General features: G+C 41.8%; 1 protein-coding gene across 1 annotated transcript in view; it reads right to left on the bottom strand.

Moving 5' to 3' along the window:
- The window catches only part of LOC126142539 (ionotropic receptor 75a), a 179127-nt gene that overhangs the window by 53262 nt on the left and 110805 nt on the right, over window positions 1–15060 (bottom strand). The gene's annotated exons all lie outside the window — the stretch shown is intronic.

Below are 15060 nucleotides of genomic sequence, written 5' to 3'. Positions count from 1 at the left end.
TTAGAAAAATATTTCTGTATATAGCAATATAATAACTAATTCAGTGTTCCATTTTGCCAGATATTTGGTTTTTGTGATGTAATTCAAGATGGACAGAGTAGCGAAGGACAATCAAATGTCTTGAATTAGCCATGAACATTTGCGTAAATCGCGTTAAACATTCGATTGTGTGATCACAGCAGTCCTTTTTAGGTGTGTGTATGGTTTGAGGTTTTCGGGCGCTACTTTTTAGGTACAGATGGGCACTTGTAACGTTGTAGGTGACGTGACTCATATTCTGACTTCTTCAGACCTTAAGAACCACTTTATTGTTATCTCGTCTTGGACATAAGAAAGTATCGGTAGTCCAAAACTGCATTCAAGACCTGATGTGACCAGCACGATTCGAGCTAGTTATCAATATTTGCGTATGTATTGTCTAATATTCGACTGTTTGATCACGACCTCAGTAAAAGCAGATAAAGGTGACATGATTTTCATAGATTCAGATTTCTTCAGGAATTGATCCTCTCGTCGATGTTTTGTTCTCTTCAGCTTTGACTACTTCTGTAATTCTGACAAGTATTTGTTTTGTGAGAAAATTACTTAACGCAATTTTAATGATACTAGTATTACTTTAATAGAGTAAGATTTATTCACAAGCTAACTGACTAATTATGTTCTCTCCTCATCTCTTTATTTCTTTTCTTTAATATAAATTATTCCCTGTCAACATTAATCCTTCTGGCGTCAACTATACTGTTTCCTTTGTTGTTCTGTACGAGTTCGTCCACATCTCTTTCGTCCTCCTTCTGTTTCACTTCGAAACTCTTCCAAGATCTGCACTTTGTTTGTAAGCATAATTCTGTATGATGTCTGAAATATCAAAAGCTTTCCAAACCTCTGTAATGCATTTCGTTGTGGTTCTATCTACCTGAGATATGTGAATGTATGCATGGTTAATCTGTTCTCAACAGCCTGCATAATTATCGAAGGCTCTTTCGCTGCATAGTTTCCGACATTATTTTCTGGAAGAATTCCTTCGTAATTTGAACCAAAAATTTCTCTTAGAAATGTCCTTTCCGAGACTTTTCGTTAGTCCAGGGTTTAGTTCAGAGTGATGAATTTAATGGTAAAGAACATTCTCTTCTGATAACGGTGTTGTTAGACCTTATTTTTGTATTCCAGGAGATTTATTGCTGTAGATATATTTCATCAACCTAAACTCTCTTTCCATCTTTAGTACACCTACTCCAAGTGTTTCGTCACTTTTAATCCATACCCAGTTATTGTCTCAATTGAAATTAAAATCCATCTTACCTGTGTTTCAAGGAATTTTGCTCTGTGTTTCTCGACTGCCATAATTTGAGCTTTCCAATTATAAATCCTGTTTGGCTAGTTATCTTTCACGGAAGATTAGAGTCTTCTGAGCTCTCTCATTGTATTATAAAATCAACACCAGACCCTTCAACTTAATTCAAAAAATGGTTCAAATGGCTCTGAGCACCATGGGACTTAACATCTGTGGTCATCAGTCCCGTAGAACTTAGAACTACTTAAACCTAACTAACCTAAGGACATCACACACATCCATGCCCGAGGCAGGATTCGAACCTGCGACCGGAGCGGTCACGCGGTGCCAGACTGAAGCTCCTAGACCGCACGGCCACACCGGCTGGCTTCAACTTAATTAACCCTGACTTTCTTCTTAAGCAAATTTCATTCATACATGATCTCCATATTCCCATAGTCTTTTCTAGGACGCAGTTGTATATGAATGGAGAAAGATCATCGCATTGTTCATCTGTAACAAACGAGAGAGTTCACCCATGCACTTCGTGTTGCACGAACTTCATCCTGCTGGGTATGTTTGGTTGTGGTCTTATCTATTACATTGGCTATATTGGTTTTTACTTTGTACTCTCCTGCAATCTTGTCCAATGCATCTCTTTCCTCTGAATCCAATGAATTTCTGAAGTCTATGCTAGAGACCACTATTTTCTTGCTTGTCCGCAATACATGGCGGCTTATTTATTCTAAGTGGAAGATAATAAAATGCAGAGAACCAAGAAAAGTTTGCTCATCTACTGTGTCGATGATAATTTTCACTGTAAACAGATTCTGTAAGGATTTTCACTAACACAGGGTCTGGGAAAAATGAAAAAAATAAATACATACGTAAATATATTACTATGTGTTCCTCACTTACTAAATCACTTTCGATCTCCTATGAGTGCGTTGCAGAAACTCTAAATGTTATATGTGTATGCAACTCATTTTCCAATTTCTCAGATTTTGGTTCGTGTTTATACCGAAATTATGTTACGAGTGCTGCCACGTGAGGAAGCAGACAACACACGTACAGTCCTCATATACCCCTTTAAGCAAAGAGAGACGGCAGTAATTATTTCGCGTGGGACAGCAGTTAATGAAACGCTGAGGCGGCGTGTAGTGCGGGCGAGTCGCCATGCAGGCGCCACGCGTGTACTGCGAGCCAGGCTGTAATTAGGCGGCGGCGTGGCTCAACGCGGCTCAGTGGCCTCGACCCGCTCTGTCACCTTTTGCGCAGCTCTCACCAGGCGTGCCACGTCAAATTGGCACTAGCTGTGACCTCTGCAATAGCCGCTCCCCAAACGGACTCCCTTAATTAACGTCGCGACTGTGTCCCACAGAGCAAGTTTCACTACGTGTCGACACTTGTCGTGGTTTGCTACTTCAGCTGTGATTTAGCGTCTGTCAAGTACAGTTGCAGCAACTGTCATTAGCTTGACACCAAACATTTCTCCCGATTACCCTTTCTATTAACAGCTGTAACAGATAAAGTTTTTGTTAGGTTTCTCAGTTTCAAAGTCAGTGTGTCAGTCAATCACCACACAACATAGCTCTCATACCGAGTGGTCCTCATAGAAAGTATTGACCTTTACACATAGGTCATCATATACGAGTGTACCGTCATTTTGCATGGAGGCTAACTGGAGTAAAGTATCAACCTTATTTACTCTGGAAATTTACTGGAGGGTAATGATAAATGATCTAAATAGACTCATCATTATCGTCGTCATCAGTGTTCTGTGCTACAGCAGGTCTTCACATGTAGCTACTCATACAGTCCTGTCATTTGCAACACCTTTCGTTTTCTCATAATTTCTATCTGTCGTTCTACAATCTACCATCTGATAATTTCTGCGTATTCTTCTTCTTCCATTCACCGTTCCTTCCATAGCATTCATCAGTAAACACTCTCTTCTCATCCAGTGTCCAAGCCAGTTGAAAATCCTCTTCCTGATTATCTTTCAAGCTTCTCTCTTTTCCTTCATTCTTCTTAACACCTACTCATTTCTCAATTTATTCAACCATTTTATCCCTTCTATCCTTCTCCAAATCCACATCTGTAAAGCTCCTACTCTCCTTTCTTCTTTCTACAGTATCCATGTATCAGTTCCGTATACTGTCACACTCCATATAAAGCACTTCACCAGTCTCTTCCTCAAGTCGTTATTCATTCATCCACACAGAAACATCCTTTTCTCTTTAAGTGCCTGCTTGGCAATTGCTACACACATTTTCACGTTCTTATTGCATCTCGTGTCTTCAATAATTAGGCTCCCCACTAACTTGTTGTGCATCTTTCCATCCCTACTTTGTAGCTGTCATTACTTTTCTTTCACTAGTCACCATACATTTTTGCTTTTTTTTTATTAATTCCCATTACAAATTCCTCATAGAGCTTATTTAATTATTTTATCATTCAAATTATTATTTTTTCTTTCTCTGTCAATAACACATTACCATCCACAAACTGAACACATTCTATCCTCCAACCATCAACCTCCTCTCGTTCGTTCCAAACGTTTCTGAATAATGTGATCCAAAGATATGTTAAACAGCATTGATGAGACGCAACAGCCTTGCCTCTCTCCCTTTACAGTTGCGCTTTCCTTTGTCATCAAATTCCCAGTCTGTACAAGACTTTTCTTTTGTAGGCATAGATTCTTAATTAACCTTATATCCTTCTAGTCGATTCCATTCTTGCTTAGAATGTAGATTCACCCATTAACGCGCAGCGTCATAGTTAAAGAACAGTTCCTTTCCGTTGTTGAATTATGCAACATTGAACACCACGTAATCTCTGTCTGCACTCATTGTTGCCACCGCACATTCAGCGAAAGCTACTGTCCATTTGGAGGTAAAGTTTATTAGTCTCTTTTTATATGTATTTATATCGGCATCTTGAATATTTTCCTGTGCACCTAATTTTCTTTCTGTTTTGCTATAAGTTTTACGAGGTGGATAAGTAATTTAGATTAGTTAATATTTAAATTTTAAAAGTCTATTTATGTCAGCAGTATAAAATACTGGATGAAAACTAATAATCTCATACTAAAAACTTTCAGTTAAAAATGGTGTCCTATGAATGGGAAGCTGGGCTGTTATAATACCCACATAGAATTTCCTTTTCTTTCGGCAATTCTAATACATATAGGCAGAATACATCCAGATGGGTCGAGGTCGGTCTAGTATACTTGTTTTCTGAGGAGGTAGAGGCAGATATGGTTGCATTTCCACCGATGTAGATGAACTGTCAGACGAGAAGAGGACCGATGACGATGAGAAAGGGTGTCCTATAGTGCAGGATATTCCAGGGATCAATGTGTCTAAGAACGACGACGTTCCATGTTATTCTACAGCATCTTCATCTACTGCCAAGGGAATTGAAGTTCAGTCACAACCACAGGATCAATCCCCTAGAAAGAAAAAGAGTGAACCAACGGTAATACGATCTACGACAAATCCTAATTACACTTTCGTCAATGTAGGTAGTCTGGCAACAGGTGTGAAAATGTTGTAAACGCTCTACGGGATTATATGCCACCGGACATTTTTGAAGAGCTGCTTACTTCTGTAATGCTAAATACCATTATGGAAGAAACTGAAAAGTATGCAAAACAGTGGAAAAAATGGTTCAAATGGCTCTGAGCTCTATGGGACTTAACATCTGAGGTCATCAGTCCCCTAGAACTTAGAGCTACCTAAACCTAACTAACCTAAGGACATCACACAATCCATACCCGAGGCAGGATTCTAACCTGCGACCGTAGCGGTCCCGTGGTTCCAGACTGAAGCGCCTAGAACGGCTCGGCCACTACGGCCGGCCAAAAACAATGGAAAAACAAGCCACAGTGTTCTATCTGAGCAGATGAACTGGAAATTTTTATTGATTTTTAAATTTTATCTGGATACGACAAAGTGCTCTACCAGAGAGATTATTGGACTGAAGACGTATGGGGCTTGTTGCAAAAACTGCCGTAGGACGTAAAAGATATCTTGAACTAACAGTACAGCTTCATCTTGAAAATACTGATGAAGCGAATGCTAACAAAAGTGATCGAAGGTTCAAGATCAGTAATTTGACTGTAACTATGAATAGAAAACCCTGTAAGTGGGGAATTTTTTATGAAAATCTCTCGATCGATGAAATAATGATATCTAAAAACTAAACCCATTAAGTGTGCGTATAAATTTTGGTTTAGTTTGGAAGAGGAGGCTATTGTTTCAATTTTGATCTCTGTTGTGAGGAGGGTGTCTCTGAAGACTCTCAACCTTTGGGAAATCGAGTGGAGAAAAAAATGATATAGCATGTCGGTGACCTGAACAGCCAAATCATGAGTTTTGATAACTTTTTTATTCATATCATCCGTTTGTAGTGCTACCGTAGACTGTGTTCCATGCCACGGGTACAATAACACGAAACAGGACAACCCAATGCCCTTTCGAAGGAGACAGAGTCTTAACAAATAAAGATCAAGGAAATTATGATTCCCCTTTCGACACAACCAGTCAAACATATCATCATGGCAAAGTAGAATGACGGCACCTGTGTGTTATGACAACCAATTTTTAATTCACGTAGCCTCTGACTAGAGTTTATAGATGACGAATGGGACAAAAATGAAAAGCTTCTGGAGAAGCATATGATCGGAGCTCGTGGAAAAAAAATGTTATTGGCCAATTTTCAGTAGAGTTTTTGACATGGCTGTGGTAAACACATATGTACTCTATCTGAAAATTGGGGAGAAAGCAAGAAGAAACGTCGGAAGTCCAGTACCACTGTAGACCTCTAGAAAGAAAAATTTGGTTACTGTGCAGCTGGATGAGAAACCTCACATTATAGGAAAACTGTTCGGAGGAGCCCCTAACATTTTATGCAAAATGCGATTGTAATATTATGAACTGTTAGGTTTCCAATTTTTCGTAACTAACCAGACTTCCCAATTACGTGGTTTGTTTGTAGCTGTACTTACTAAATTGTTACTAATTTCTATGAATACTTATTTCCCAACATTTAGATCAATAATAATTACATTCTACTACACTTTTACTTGCGCCTGTAGGTCCTAATCACTGTCATAGGTAATCACAATTATTCTTGTTTAATAAGTGTATGACTTCTGTGACTCCATTTAGAGGCTAGGTAAAGATTTTCATAAGTTATATCTCATAATGTTTCGAGAGTACTGAACCTATTTTGTAATTTGAGATACAAATATATGTTTCCCCCTTCTAAATTTAGTGTTATGTGTCTAATTTATTTAAGTAAAGTGGTACAAAAATTGTAAAACAGGAAAGAAAGCTGAAGAAAGGTTGTTTTCTTTACAGTACACCATAAGCGCGCAGTGTTCTATTTATAGGATAATGATTATTTTTATTTATGTCAGAGGGAATTAATTTAAACTTCAGTGGTGTTACTTTAGACTTTTTAAACATTTCCTTAAAAAGTTTAAGGCAATTCGCACTGAAGGTTTGGGCGCTAATGAGTTGCTGTATTTCATTATACTGTAGCAATGGCTTTGGTTCAATTGGCTCTGAGCACTATGGGACTTAACTTCTGAGGTCATCAGTCCCCTGGAATTTAGAACTGCTTAAACCTAACTAACCTAAGGACATCACACACATCCATGCCCGAGGCAGGATTCGAACCCGCAAACGCAGCGGTCGCGTGGTTCCAGACTGTAGCGCCAAGAACCGCTCGGCCACCCCGGCCGGCAGCAATTGCTTTCTCCAAGTCATTGTAAACAGGATAAACTTCTCTTCCCCTTTCAACTTATGTGTCACCTGCAGTAATCAACAGCGCCACGCGGAATTAGCCGAGCGGTCCCAGGTGCTGCAGTCATGGACTGTGCGGCTGGTCCCAGCGGAGGTTCGAGTCCTCCCTTGGGCATGGGTGTGTGTGTGTGTTTGTCCTTAGGATAATTTAGGATAAATAATGTGTAAGCTTAGGGACTGATGACCTTACCAGTTAAGTCCCATAAGATTTCACACACATTTTTTTACTCAAGAGCCCAGTTGCTTCCCTTGTACCTTTCTCTCTTACAGATCCATACTGTTCCTCGAAATACTTTTTTCCTGTCTCCCCTCAACACTTCTTCTTATCACCATTAGTAGAGCTCTGCTACATTAGAAGTGAACGAGACTAAAATTTCTAATATATTTTAAAACATGACGAATATCTCATTGAATGGTAATTAAAAGGTAGCTGTGTTCAATTTTACTCTCATATCGACAGATTTATGTAAAGTGGCTGTCATGTTTTATGGGACCTCTTGTTTGGCTTTTTTTCATTACTGAATTACATATCTTCGGCGTAGAATCTCATGTAATGGAGTCGAATTGTGTTCGGTAATTAATACCGCATCCAACTCAGTCTCATTGACCAGCAAAGACGTCCCAGATATGAGGGATACCAACTAAAATTTCTGCCAACGTATGGCCTGACAACTATAAATGATGGTCTACAGCAGAGCTTCCCAAAGTGTGGTCCGCGGACATCTTTCACCCAATCGTGTAAAGTAATGAGTAAAATTATTGAACAGAAATGTGAAAATCCAATTCATCACCATTATTTCTTCGTGTCAAAAACATGTGTACTTTTACTTCAGGACGTATTCCCAAGCAGCCTTTGCGGTTCCTAAGTGAGATCGCATACACAGTTTAGTGCCGGAGAATGCAGTTTCTCTGATCTACTGTTTCGCAGCAATACGGGGTCGTTTGTGCGCCAGCTCACGGCGCTAGATGCGCTGAAATCTATTAATCATGCGTGGAGCGACCTTTGTCAACCAATCACAGCGGCCCCAGGCATCCTTAAATGTTAAACTTACTTTGTCAGTCCACTACCTATCTCGTAAGTCGATTCTTGAGCAGTTTATTACTTCTAACATGGATCTGTGGCTGAAGTCAGGATCGTTGAAGAAGGGTGCAGTTTCTCCATCGTCTTCACAACAAGGGAAGTTTCCAGTTGAAATGTATGAGGAGGGAGGACAACCAAAGGAAGAACAATCACAAGAAGCTCCTCAGCCGGATTTATTATGTGAAAACGCTGCAAGTACTCCATTGGTTGCAATATCCTGTGGAAGTGGAATAACCAAGAAGCGTAAGTACAACGAATGCTAATTAGAAATGGACTTTATGGAGACAAATGAGGGTAAAGCTCAGCGTGTAATTTGTGCCCGAGTCCTTCCAAACAGTTCAATGCTTCCAGTTAAATCGCGCCGTCATTTTGAAAGTACTCACCCAGGCTAAAGACATCGATTTTTTCAAAAGGAAGAGTGCTGAACTAGCTGCTGCTCAGCATTGCATGGAAACTCATGCAAAAACAATTGATGAAAATTCATTAAAAGCTTCTTCCTTGGTTAGTTATCAAGTGGCGAAAACATTCAAAGCTCATCTCATTGCAGAAAACCTCATAAAGTCGTGTGTTAATGATATTGTTCCTTGCATGCTAGACGAAAAGGCAGTAAAGCTTGTATCTTTAGTGCCATTATCAAACAATACTGTCAAGAGACGCATTGTTGACATGTCAAATGATGTGAAAGACACTCTTGTTTCTCGCATCCAACACAATTCATTTTCTCTGCAGATAGATGAATCCACTGATGTTGCAGGATAAGCGATTTTATTGGCTTTTGTCCTCTATGAATATTCTGGATGTTTTGAGGAGGACCTCTTGTTGTGCAGACCACTACCTGCCAACACAACAGGTGCTGAAATATACCGTCTACTGGATGATTTTTTAAGGACTAACGAAGTTTCATGGTCTAATTGCATAGATGTGTGCACAGATGGTGAAAGCTATGACGGGTCCTACAGTCTGAGCAATAACGGCTTTATAAAAGCAGATTTCCAGAATCGATTCTGAAGTGTTTACCTGACCAACCAAAAGCGGAACTGGGACATCGGCTTACGAAATCCGGTTTTGGAAACGCATGTAAAACATTGCACAACAGATGTCACAATAGTCCTTTAAAGGCATTTCGTTGGCCACTTTTCTTTCGTGATGTGTTTGTATCCCGAATCATGGGTGTGCCTCTTTTCTTCATAGCCGCGCGGGATGGCCGCGCAGTCCTAGGCGCCATGTCGTCGTGGATTGCGCGGCCGCTCCCGCCGGAGTTTCGAGTCCTCCCTCGGGCATGTGTGTATGTGTTGTCCTTAGTGGAAGTTAAACTTAGGTTAATAGTGTGTAACACTAGGGACTGATGACCACAGTAGTTAAGTCCCATAGACTTTACATACATTTGAATATTTTTCTTCAGATTTCACGAAAAACCACCCACACAGACACACGCACGCACGCACACACACACACACACACACACACACACACACACACACACACGACTGTTACGAAATATGCATGTTCCTTTCACAACAGTAGCCAAACAGTGGAAGCTAACAGACCACAAGCGGCAGCTTGTCAACAGCGAATAGTTTGGACGTGACGTTGATTGATCTTAAAGGAGGAAGGCAACTCCAACGTGTGAAATGTGAGTTACCAAGTAATTTTAATCAGGCTATAGTGTGTTGAACAAAGGGAGTAAATCCACTAGTAAGTGTCTGGATACAGTGGGAATTCAAATTCGATCGTTAATTTCAAGTTGTTTTCATTCATCTCTAAACCAAAGACTATTGATACTTCGGTGACGGGGAGGGGAGGTCATTGGGAACACGGCACGTGCACTAAAAAGCTTTCAGTTTCCATGGGTTTCGCTCTGAAATTTAAAGTTACTGTGATCTTGACTGACTAGGGGTCCGCCGTGGATTTTCGACTGAAAAAGGGGTCCGCCAGCTGAAAAGGCTGGCAAGCCCTGGTCTAGAGCGTCATTTCGTTTCATAACAGCACCCATCCATGGCACCCTCACAGCACAGCAGTACATCGATGATATTCTGCCGGTCGGAGTGGCCATGAGGTTCTAAGCGCTACTGTCTGGAACCGAGCGACCGCTACGGTCGTAGGCTCGAATCCTGCCTCGAGCATGGATGTGTGTGATGTCCTTAGGTTAGTTAGGTTTAATTAGTTCTAAGTTCTAGGCGACTGATGACGTGAGATGTTAAGTCGCATAGTGCTCAGAGTCATTAGAACCATTTGAACCAATGATATTCTACTCCCCGTTTTGTTGCCCTTAATGGCAAGTGATCCTAGGTTTAGATAGCTGCAAGATCCTCAAATGTCTTTGCTTTTTTAGCCGGTGTATTGCTTAGATGAGCTCTTTGATGAGCATCTATCTCAAATACGTGTTCCGAAAGCATGGCTATGGTGCACGGGATATAAAGGCAGCGTTCTCTAAAAAAAGAAAACGTGAAAATGTTGCACACTCACAGGATGAAACACCGACTGCGGATCTTCCTTGTGGCACTATATCCAGCAAAATTGGAAGAGTCCTGGGCAGACGGGGCATAAGACCGATTTTTCGTCCTCATAAGAAAATTAAGGAGATGAAGCGCCCTGTTAAGGACAATCTCGGCCTCAGGGTCCCTGGAGTTTATAATATGCCCTGTTTGTGCGGAAGCAATTATATAGAACAGACGATTCGTACCGTTTATGACCGCTGTGCAGAACACCAACGCCATATTAAAAATAGAGAACGGGAGAAATCGGCAGTTGCGGAGCACAGCCTCACGAACATACATAAAATATTGTTCGATGAAACTAAAATTCTGTCCCATGCTTCCACGTAACGGGATTCTGTTATTAAGGAGGCTGTTGAAATAAGAATGAGCCGAAAGAACTTTAACCGCGATAGCGGATATCATCTGAGTGATGCAGAGAAGCAGCAGATAAGTTCCCTCCAAGATTTACGTTCCAATGAAAGCGGTGGCGCCACAGGCGCACACAGTGACACCGTCTGCGATACAAGTACGTAATCGCCGACCTATCATAATCCGACCAATCAGAAGCCGTCTACGGGCTATAAAGAGGCTACCACAGCAGCAGTGAAGACAAGTCACCTCCTGATGATTACGATGGAGGTAATCGTCGAAAGCTCGAAATTTTATCTCAGTCCATGTTCTGTAAATATTAGACCGTTTATATTACACCGTTTACTGCATTCAACAGATTATATAGTGTGAGTCACAAACTACTGCGACCTAGAATAACTCCGAAAGTATGATAATAGCAGAAACGTTTGTGAGACAAATGTTGCATGGGACAACGTTGGTTTTTTGTTGTTAGGTGGGGTCGCGTCAGAGACATGAAGGTCAAATTTGTTTCTTTAATTGGAATGCTAAAGTTTAGTACTTATTTTCTGATAGCCGCCTTTGAGGCAAATCGCCGGCCGGGGTGGTCGAGCGGTTCTAAGCGCTACAGTCTGGAACTACGCGACCGCTACGGTCGCTGGTTCGAATCCTGTCTCGGGCATGGATGTGTGTGATGTCCTTAGGTTAGTTAGGTTTAAGTAGTTCTGAGTCTAGGGCACTGATGACCTTAGAAGTTAAGTCCCATAGTGCTCAGAGCCATTTTTGGAGACGAATCCAAAGATGTGTAACAGTAAGGTCTTTGAAGGTCAAAACAGTGGGATGAACGTCCATTTACAAAAGGTGTTCGAGGTGATTGGTATCAATGCAGTGCTGCAATCTTCTTATCATGGATAGAATGGTATTTCTTATCACATCGGCACTTACTGAAACACATGCTCTGACAATTCCCTTTCGTATATCGCGAAAATCGTTAATATTCCACGAATACGGCGTATCCATCCAGCGTGCCACTGACATGTAAACACCATTCGACGGTTTAGCAATACAACACTAATAGGAACGTTAAGACTAGTATCGTCGAATCAAGCGAATGTGAATGATGTATTCCCTCGAAGAAAAAGTCGATATGCTTCTCATTTACGGAGAATGCCAACGATAATTCAGTGAGAGATAGAGACGTATACGCTATAAGATATCCTCAAAGTACTTACCCTACACGTCGTATATGATAAATTGAGAACAACTGGATCTTTAACGCATCGGAAACATATCCGGTAAAGTAAAGTTACTAACGTGGAAATGTAAATTGGTACTCTTGCCACTGTGGTTCGAGATCCTTGTGTTAGTTCGCGTCAAATCGCAAGGGAATCTGGCATGAGCCAGAGTAGTGTTGTTCGTGTTCTGCATCGCCATAAATATCGTCCTTACCATATCAGCCTCCACCAAGTGTTAACTGGTACGGATTGTATGCGTCGCATTCAATTCTGCCGGTGGGCTCAGATTTAGGGTCATAGGGATCAAACATTTATCAGTTTCATGTTATTTACTGACGAGGCTACATTTAGGAACCATGGAAATGTTAATTTGCATAGCATGCATTATTGGGCAACTGAAACTCCATGTTGGCTACGGCAAGTAGGGCACCAAAAGCCATGGTCGGTGTATGTATGGTGTGGGATTCTGGAGGACAGAATTATAGGTGTCTATTTCATAGAAAGAAATCTTAGGTAGGAAGTACACCACATTCCTGGAAGAAACACCCTAGGAGAAATACCTTTAGGGACAAGGAACAGAATGTGGTATCAACTTGATGGGTGCCTGGCACAGTTTTCGCTGATGGCTAGAAATGAGTTGCAGAGACAGTTCCCAAATCGTTGGATGGGACGGGGAGGAGATGTGTCGTGGCCGGCTCGTTCACCAGACGTGACGCCTCTGGATTTTCTTTTTCTTTAGGGAATTTCTCAAAGACATTGTGTAACCTCCCCACAGAAAAATTTACCGTAACCTCCCAAAAAAATTCGTTCCCATTTAACATCCACACAAAATTCATTCACATTTAATGTAAGCTCAAAACAGAAAAATTCCTAAACCTCTCAACAGTAAAAATTATAGCTATGTCGTTCACATTCATGTGTAATGTCCCAACAAAAAAAAATTCAGTAACCTGGTAATAATACAATGTAACTAACCTCTCAATTAAATTGTCAGTCACTTATGACTTTTCAATAATTGACTATGAATTTAACCTGGTAAATTTTGGACGTCAGCAGTGCTGCGTCATGGCTCTGAAAGATCATTCTGAATAAAAAAGAGAAAAATTGTTACCTCAATGAAGTCGCCGGATAACGCATATATATCTGCTCTTAAAATAGTGTTTTCTGGCACAGCCCTGTGCAATGCTGGCCGATAGATTTGTCATTTATGAAAGGAAGCAACTGATTTTTCTTTTGCAACAATCGAGATGATCATGGATGGGAGAAATTAGTAAATTCTTTAAATTGATGTGAATGGTTGTTAAAAGTTACTTTTTATGAGAAAGATTATTATTACGAGATTTTAAAAACATTTACATGGGACTTGAGATGACATTACTACATATGCGCGAGGCTGCTTTTTACCTTATACAATAATACTCAGACTCCGGCATCGCTGCACCGCGACCGGCCACCCAACACGATACACCAGACCAGACGAGAGCAGATCGCAGACTAGAGCAGACTAGCCACAACTTACTGCTACAGCAACACAGTTCGTACTGCAGTCAACACTGCTCTCTGGTCAGCGATTCTCTTATACCTTCCATATCGCAGGCAGCGCATGAGCAATACATCGAGATTACATCTGCTCGGACCTCTTATAATTGTTTATTGAGGCATTCCAACTACACCTGTGGTAGAGTGGGAGGTCGTCTCAAGGTGTGGCAGGGGGCGAAAGACATTCCGGAGGGCTGAACGGAAGGCTTCTCCAGTTTGTCTGCCGAACCAGTTTCAGGCTCTGTCTCAGGCTGATACTGATCTTCGGCCTGACATGGCTGCTTGTCCTGTTCCAGAGGTTGCCCCTCAGTCTGCAAGATCCGGGCGGTCGCAGAGGGTGGGCTTACTGGTAGTAAGGAGCTCCAACGTCAGGCGCGTAATGGGGCCCCTTAGGGATATGGCAGTAAGAGAGGGGAAGAAAACCAATGTGCACTCCGTGTGCATACCGGGGGGAGTCATTCCAGATGTGGAAAGGGTCCTTCCGGATGCCATGAAGGGTACAGGGTGCACCCATCTGCAGGTGATCGCTCATGTCGGCACCAATGACGTGTGTCGCTATGGATCGGAGGAAATCCTCTCTGGCTTCCGGCGGCTATCTGATTTGGTGAAGACTGCCAGTCTCGCTAGCGGGATGAAAGCAGAGCTCACCATCTGCAGCATCGTCGACAGGACTGACTGCGGACCTTTGGTACAGAGCCGAGTGGTGGGTCTGAATCAGAGGCTGAGACGGTTCTGCGACCGTGTGGGCTGCAGATTCCTCGACTTGCGCCATAGGGTGGTGGGGTTTCGGGTTCCGCTGGATAGGTCAGGAGTCCACTACACGCAACAAGCGGCTACACGGGTAGCAGGGGTTGTGTGTCGTGGGTTGGGCGGTTTTTTAGGTTAGATGGCCTTGGGTAAGTACAGAAAGGGCAACAGCCTCAACGGGTGCGGGGCAAAGTCAGGACATGCGGGGACCAAGCAGCCGTCGGTATTGTAATTGTAAACAGTCGAAGCTGCGTTGGTAAAGTACCGGAACTTCAAGCGCTGATAGAAAGCACCGAAGCTGAAATCGTTATATGTACAGAAAGCTGGCTGAAGCCAGAGATAAATTCTGCCGAAATTAGATTACATGCAACCGGTGTGGAGTGTTTGTCGCTGTTAGTAGTAGTTTATCCTGTAGTGAAGCAGAAGTGGATAGTTCCTGTGAATTATTGTGGGTGGAGGTTACACTCAACAACCGAGCTAGGTTAATAATCGGCTCCTTTTACCGACCCCCCGACTCAGCAGCATTAGAGGCAGAACAACTGAGAGAAAA

The sequence above is a fragment of the Schistocerca cancellata genome, chromosome 1 (assembly GCF_023864275.1).
Source record: "Schistocerca cancellata isolate TAMUIC-IGC-003103 chromosome 1, iqSchCanc2.1, whole genome shotgun sequence".
NCBI lineage: Eukaryota > Metazoa > Arthropoda > Insecta > Orthoptera > Acrididae > Schistocerca > Schistocerca cancellata.
The sequence above is the reverse complement of the archived record's forward strand: the minus strand, read 5'-3'. Positions and strand labels throughout refer to the sequence as shown.